The sequence below is a fragment of the Grampus griseus genome (assembly GCF_964374135.1).
Source record: "Grampus griseus genome assembly, chromosome: 19".
NCBI lineage: Eukaryota > Metazoa > Chordata > Mammalia > Artiodactyla > Delphinidae > Grampus > Grampus griseus.
The window spans coordinates 32352731-32358730 of NC_139013.1; positions in this window are offsets into that span (position 1 = coordinate 32352731).

A 6000-nucleotide genomic window follows, 5' to 3' on the forward strand; every position below is an offset into this window, starting at 1 on the left:
GGGTTCTCTACGTATAAATGTAAATGCAGATGCCACTGCCAGAGGAGTGCAAAACAGAGACACCCAACCTGGGATGTCAAGAAAAACCGCCTGGGTTTTCCAAAGAAGATATGCAGATGGCCAATAGGCACATGAGAAAATACTCAACATCACTAATCATTAGATAAATGGAAACCAAAACCACAGTGAGGTATCATCTCATACCTGTCAGAATGGCTATCATCAAAAAGTCTACAAATAACAAATGGAGAGGATGTGGAGAAAAGGGAGCCCTAGTGCACTGTTGGTAGGATTGTAAATTGGTGCAGCCATTATGGAAAACAGTATGGAGGTTCCTTAAAAAACTAAAAATAGAACTACCATATGATCCAGCAATTCCACTGCTGGAATTGAAAGAAAACGAAGAAACGAAAACAAATGTGAAAAGTTACATGCACCTCAGTGTTCATAGAAACATTATTTACAATAGCCAAAATATGGAAGCAACCTAAGCGTCCATCAAGTGATGAATGGATAAACAAGATGCAGTATTTATATACTAGAATATTATTCAGCCATAAAAAGAATGAAATTCTGCCATTTGCAACAATGTTGATGGACCTAGGGGGTATTAAGGTTAGTGAAATAAGTCAGAATGACAAATACTCTATATTATCACTTACATGTGGAATCTAAGAAAATAAAACAAATGAATGTATATAACAAAACAGAAACAGACTCACAGATATAGAGAACAAACTAATGGTTACAAGTGGGAAGAGTGAAGGGAGAGGGGAAAGATAGCAGTGGGGATTAAGAAGTATAAACTATTATGTATAAAATAAATAAGCAATAAGGATATGTTGTACAGCACAGGGAAATATATCCATTGTTTTGTAATTTAAATGGAGTATAAAAATATTGTATCACAGTGTTGTACACCTGAATCTAATATTAATATTGTAAATCAACTATACTTAAATTTAAAAAATGTATGTAAAAAAAACACCTGGAGGAGGAAACACTTGACTTGATCCTAGAAGAATGAGTACAAGTTTATTAAGCAAAAAAGGAAGGATGTTACCAGGATGAAAGAGCAGCACTTGTCAAGACCGGAAGACATCAGAGAACGAGGTGCAGATAGTCAGACATAGTCAAGGTGGTCTCAGATATTACAGCACAAATTGGGGAGGGGCAAGAGATGTCCCACCAGCAGCCTGATGTTTTCATGGCAGGGTTATCAGACCTTTTGTACAGAATAAGAAAGTATCTGAGACCCATAGAGTCACATGCCTGGCTCAAGGTCACAGATTGGTAAAGTCAGAGCCAACGAAGTCTTCAGTGTTCCTCTTCCTGCAACCGTGTGGTTCTGACCAGGTGAGGAGATTCAGACAAGCCCCAGACCTCACTCAGCTGACGACAGGAAGGGCAGGGAGAGGGGTGCAGTCAGCCACCTCAAAGCCAAGGCTAGCAGCTGCACTGGGGAGATGTTCCCTGTGCTCAATAGTTAACAGGATTTGAGCTTCTGCTAAGCACAGTTTGGAAAAATAGAAGACAGTGTGTGCATTCACAGCACTTAGTTCTCCCAGCTAAGTTATGCTTGAATCATGACAGACAGACACACACACACACACACACACACACACACACACACACACACAGAACAAACTTTAACTTCACACTTGAAGCTGTTCTCCTGCCTTAATCTAAGCTATTGTGTCTGGCTCCACTTCCAGGCCCAGGTATAGCTCTCATAGATTTTGTGGGTTGAAGTAAACCCCTTAGCATAACTTAAATGAGGGTTCTTGTTGATTTTTTAATTATTAAAAAAGAAAGAAAATATGAGGATCGCAATAGTCCAAGCCACTGATTCAGTGGACACAGATTGTCCCCAAAGCTGGAGAGAGCATGTCCCAAAGAGTGAGGGTAACCTCAGTGTGGGCACTGACCATGAGGGGTGTGGTGTCGCCTCCTTGAAAAGACCCAGATGGGCTTGAGATGTTCCCATCTCCAGCTATTGCTTGTTGGAGGGTAGAGAGGTTGCTGCTACACACTCCATTGCACCAGATGGACACTACCGAAGGCTATACGGCCAAACCATGGAGTTGCTGGATCAAAACTGCCTTCAGATGCCATTTACTCAGAATGAAACAACATTCTCAAACTGGGTGAGAACACAGGGACCACCTCACTTAACTCCCTCACTTCCAGATGGAAGATGCAGGATTCGATATGGAAGATGACTTGCTTCAAATCAAAAGTGAGTTCATGGGTTGGCAGAATTAGAATCCAAATCTTCCAGGTTCTAGACCATTACTCTTATTGGGTTTAGCTGTTTAGAAGGCAGAAAAAAAAAAAAAAGCCTTCTGGTTCCAAGCTTTTCTTTCCATCTGATTATTAAAGAAAAGGCTTCCTGGGAACAGTGGAAAACAAGGTGTTGGTGGCAATAAGTATGTTGGGAAGCTCGTTTACAAACTTCCAATATCATTGTTTTTGTGCACTTGCTGATGGGTGTATATTTTACTGGTGTGGCTCTGTGTAAACACCTGTCAGTTGCTTATGCCCTGTGACTTAGAAGTGACAGATGTCAACAAGAAGACCATCTCCACTCACACCTGAGTCTGAAATTACAGAAAGAAACATTAGATGTAGGTAATGATGGCAGAGAGACAGAAGATTGTTAACATTGGAGAAACTTAGATCACCTGGTTCAGTATTTCCTACGATATGATCCATGGGATGCTAATTTGCTGTCATGAGGAAAAAGGGTCCTGTGGTCAAATGACTTTGGGAAACTGTGGCTTCATTCAAATTAAACAGGTTTCCTTTCTGAGGGCTTCTCAGAGTTTTTACTATATGCATTATAGATTTCTAGGGGAGATATATAAGATGCAAAGTTTCCCTGACTTTTGTGTCCATGGAACACTTTTTTTCCCCCAAGAATAATCTCATGAGTCTAATGTTGCTTGGAATAGATCTTTCACATGTTGACCTCTTCCAATATTCTAATTTTACAAATGAGAATACAAAGGCTCTGGTGACTGTCCTAGGTCACAAAACTGGTTAATGCATAACCAGAACTTGAACTCAGGTGTTCAGACAGAAATCTAAGAAGCAAATCCCTTTATTGCTTCCTACTGTGTCCCTAGTACTTAATTTTGTGTCTCCAGTAATTAATATAGTAAGGCACAGTGACTGACTGATGATCGCTAAGTGTTCACATGCATTATTTCATATGGTCTTGATGAAAACTCTAAAGTGTTGGTTCTGGTATTATCCATTTTACAAAATTTGAACTCAGAAATTGAGAAAAGTCTGGGATTTTACCTTGCTTGTAAGCTTATGAGTTAGCCTGTTACAGTTTTTATGTACTTACAGCAGACATGAGACCCCTGGGTCAGAGACACAGATGATTTAGTACTCACAGCCAAACCAGCTGCCAGGGCAGCGTTTCCCCTTGCCCCACGCTCCATGGGGAAAGGTGATGAAGGCTGGAGGTTACCTGCTCATGCAGAGGGGTGCCCCATAGGAGAGGAACCCTGAAATTAGGAAACTGGTGATCTGTCCATCTTCCCCTGTGGAGAGAGAGATTACTTATGAAATGTAAGCAAGTTTCCACTGGGGGAGAGGGAAGGAAAAGTCTTATCTTTATTACCTTGTGATATCTCCAGAGAGATAATCTCCAAATGTCTCATGAGATACATGTCTCTAGCTTCCAAAGCTGTTTGCCATTCAAACATATCTTGCTTAGAAGGCCCAGACCTTGCAGAAAGTGAGAAATCTGAGGAGACTTGTCTCCTAACAAGGATAAGGAAATTGAAGCTTAATATGCAAATTATTTGACCTTGGGCTATTGAAAGCACTAGGAAAATAAATAAATGAATGGATGAATGAACGACCTAGGTGAAGGTTAAGATATAAATGACCACCTTTATATACTTTCCTGAAAATAGATAATGATAGGGAAAAAGGGAGGGATCAAGGTATATGAGTGCCTTGTGATCATGGCAGAAAACCCTCTATCAAAACTGAGTTGAAAATGATTCCTGCCATACTCAACCAGCTGCAATAGCTCTGTGACTCAGTCACGTGACCAACACAGCTTTTGCACAACTATCCTGCACAAAATAGACTGCATTGGTCTTGTAACACAGCTCTATTGTAAACCTGGTCAAAGCCTGAGAGCTCCCATTCTAGCTATAAGGAAGCCCTCCCACGCTGGCCTTATGTTTTCTTTTAAGAGTTTTATGATCTTGGCTCTTCCATTTAGGCCTTTGATCCATTTTGAGTTAATTTTTGTATATGGTATGTGGTAGGGGTCCAGCTTTATTCTTCAGCATGTGGCTATCCAGATGTTCCAGCATCGTTTGCTGAAAAGACTATTCTTTCCCCAGTGAATGGTCTTGGCATCCTTGTTGAAAGAACAGTTGACCATAGATGTATGGATTTATTTCTGGACTCTTAATTCTATTCCGTTAATCTATATGTCTATCTTTATGTCAGTACCTCACTGAAACCATGCAACTCAGATTGGGACTTGAACCCATAGTCTTTTTCTTTAAATTTTATTTATTTTTGGCTGCATTGGGTCTTTGTTGCTATGTGCAGTCTTTCTCTAGTTGCAGTGAGCTGGGGCTACTCTTCATTGCAGTGCATGGGCTTCTCATTGCGGTGGCTTCTCTTGTTGCAGAGCACAGGCTTCAGTAGTTGCAGCACATGGGCTCAGTAGTTGTGGCTCGTGGGCTCTAGAGCGCAGGCTCAGTAGTTGTGGCACACAGGCTTAGTTGCTCCGCGACATGTGGGATCTTCCTGGACCAGGGCTCGAACCCGTGTCCCCTGCATTGGCAGGCAGATTCGTTTTTAAAAAAAATTTAATTTATTTTTTTATACAGCAGGTTCTTATTAGTCATCCATTTTATACACATTTATACATGTCAATCCCAATCTCCCAATTCATCACACCACGCCCGCCACACCACTTTCCCCCCTTGGTGTCCATATGTCTTTTCTCTACTTCTGTGTCTCAATTTCTGCCCTGCAAACCAGTTCATCTGTACCATTTTTCTAGGTTCCACATATATGCGTTAATATGCGATATTTGTTTTTCTCTTTCTGACTTACTTCACTCTGTATGACAGTCTCTAGATTCATCCACGTCTCTACAAATGACCCAATTTCATTCCTTTTTATGGCTGAGTAATATTCCATTGTATATATGTACCACATCTTCTTTATGCATTCATCTGTCGATGGGCATTTAGGTTGCTTCCATGACCTGGCTATTGTAAATAGTGCTGCAGTGAACATTGGGGTGCATGTGTCTTTTTGAATTATGGTTTTCTCTGGTTATATGCCCAGTAGTGGGATTGCTGGGTCATATGGTAATTCTATTTTTAGTTTTTTAAGGAACCGCCATACTATTCTCCATAGTGGCTGGCAGGCAGATTCTTAACCACTGAGCCACCAGGGAAGTCCCTGAACCCACAGTCTTTTCACTGAGATCACACACCTGGTCTCAGGACTTAATGAAGCTCAGTTTCTTGATGTCTCATCACAGAAAGAATTCAGTAAGAGACAAAGTGATAGGTAAGAAGTGGATTTATTTAGAGAGAAACACGCTCCACAGACAGAGTGTGGGCCATCACAGAAGGCCAGTGCGGCCCCAGGGTATGGGGTTGTCAGTTTTTTTTTTTAATTAATTAATTAATTTATTTTTGGCTGCGTTGGGTCTTCGTTGCTGCACGCGGGCTTTCTCTAGTTGCAGCGAGCAGGGGCTACTCTTCATTGTGGTGCGTGGGTTTCTCACTGCGGTGACTTCTCTTGTTGCAGAGCATGGGCTCTAGGTGCGCGGGCTCAGTAGTTGTGGCTTGTGGGCTCTAGAGTGCAGGCTCAGTAGTTGTGGCGCACCGGCTTAGTTGCTCTGCGACATGTGGGATCTTCCCGGAGCAGGGCTCGAAGCTGTGTCCCCTGCATTGAAAGGCGGATTCTTAAGCACTGCGCCACCAGGGAAGTCCGGGTTGT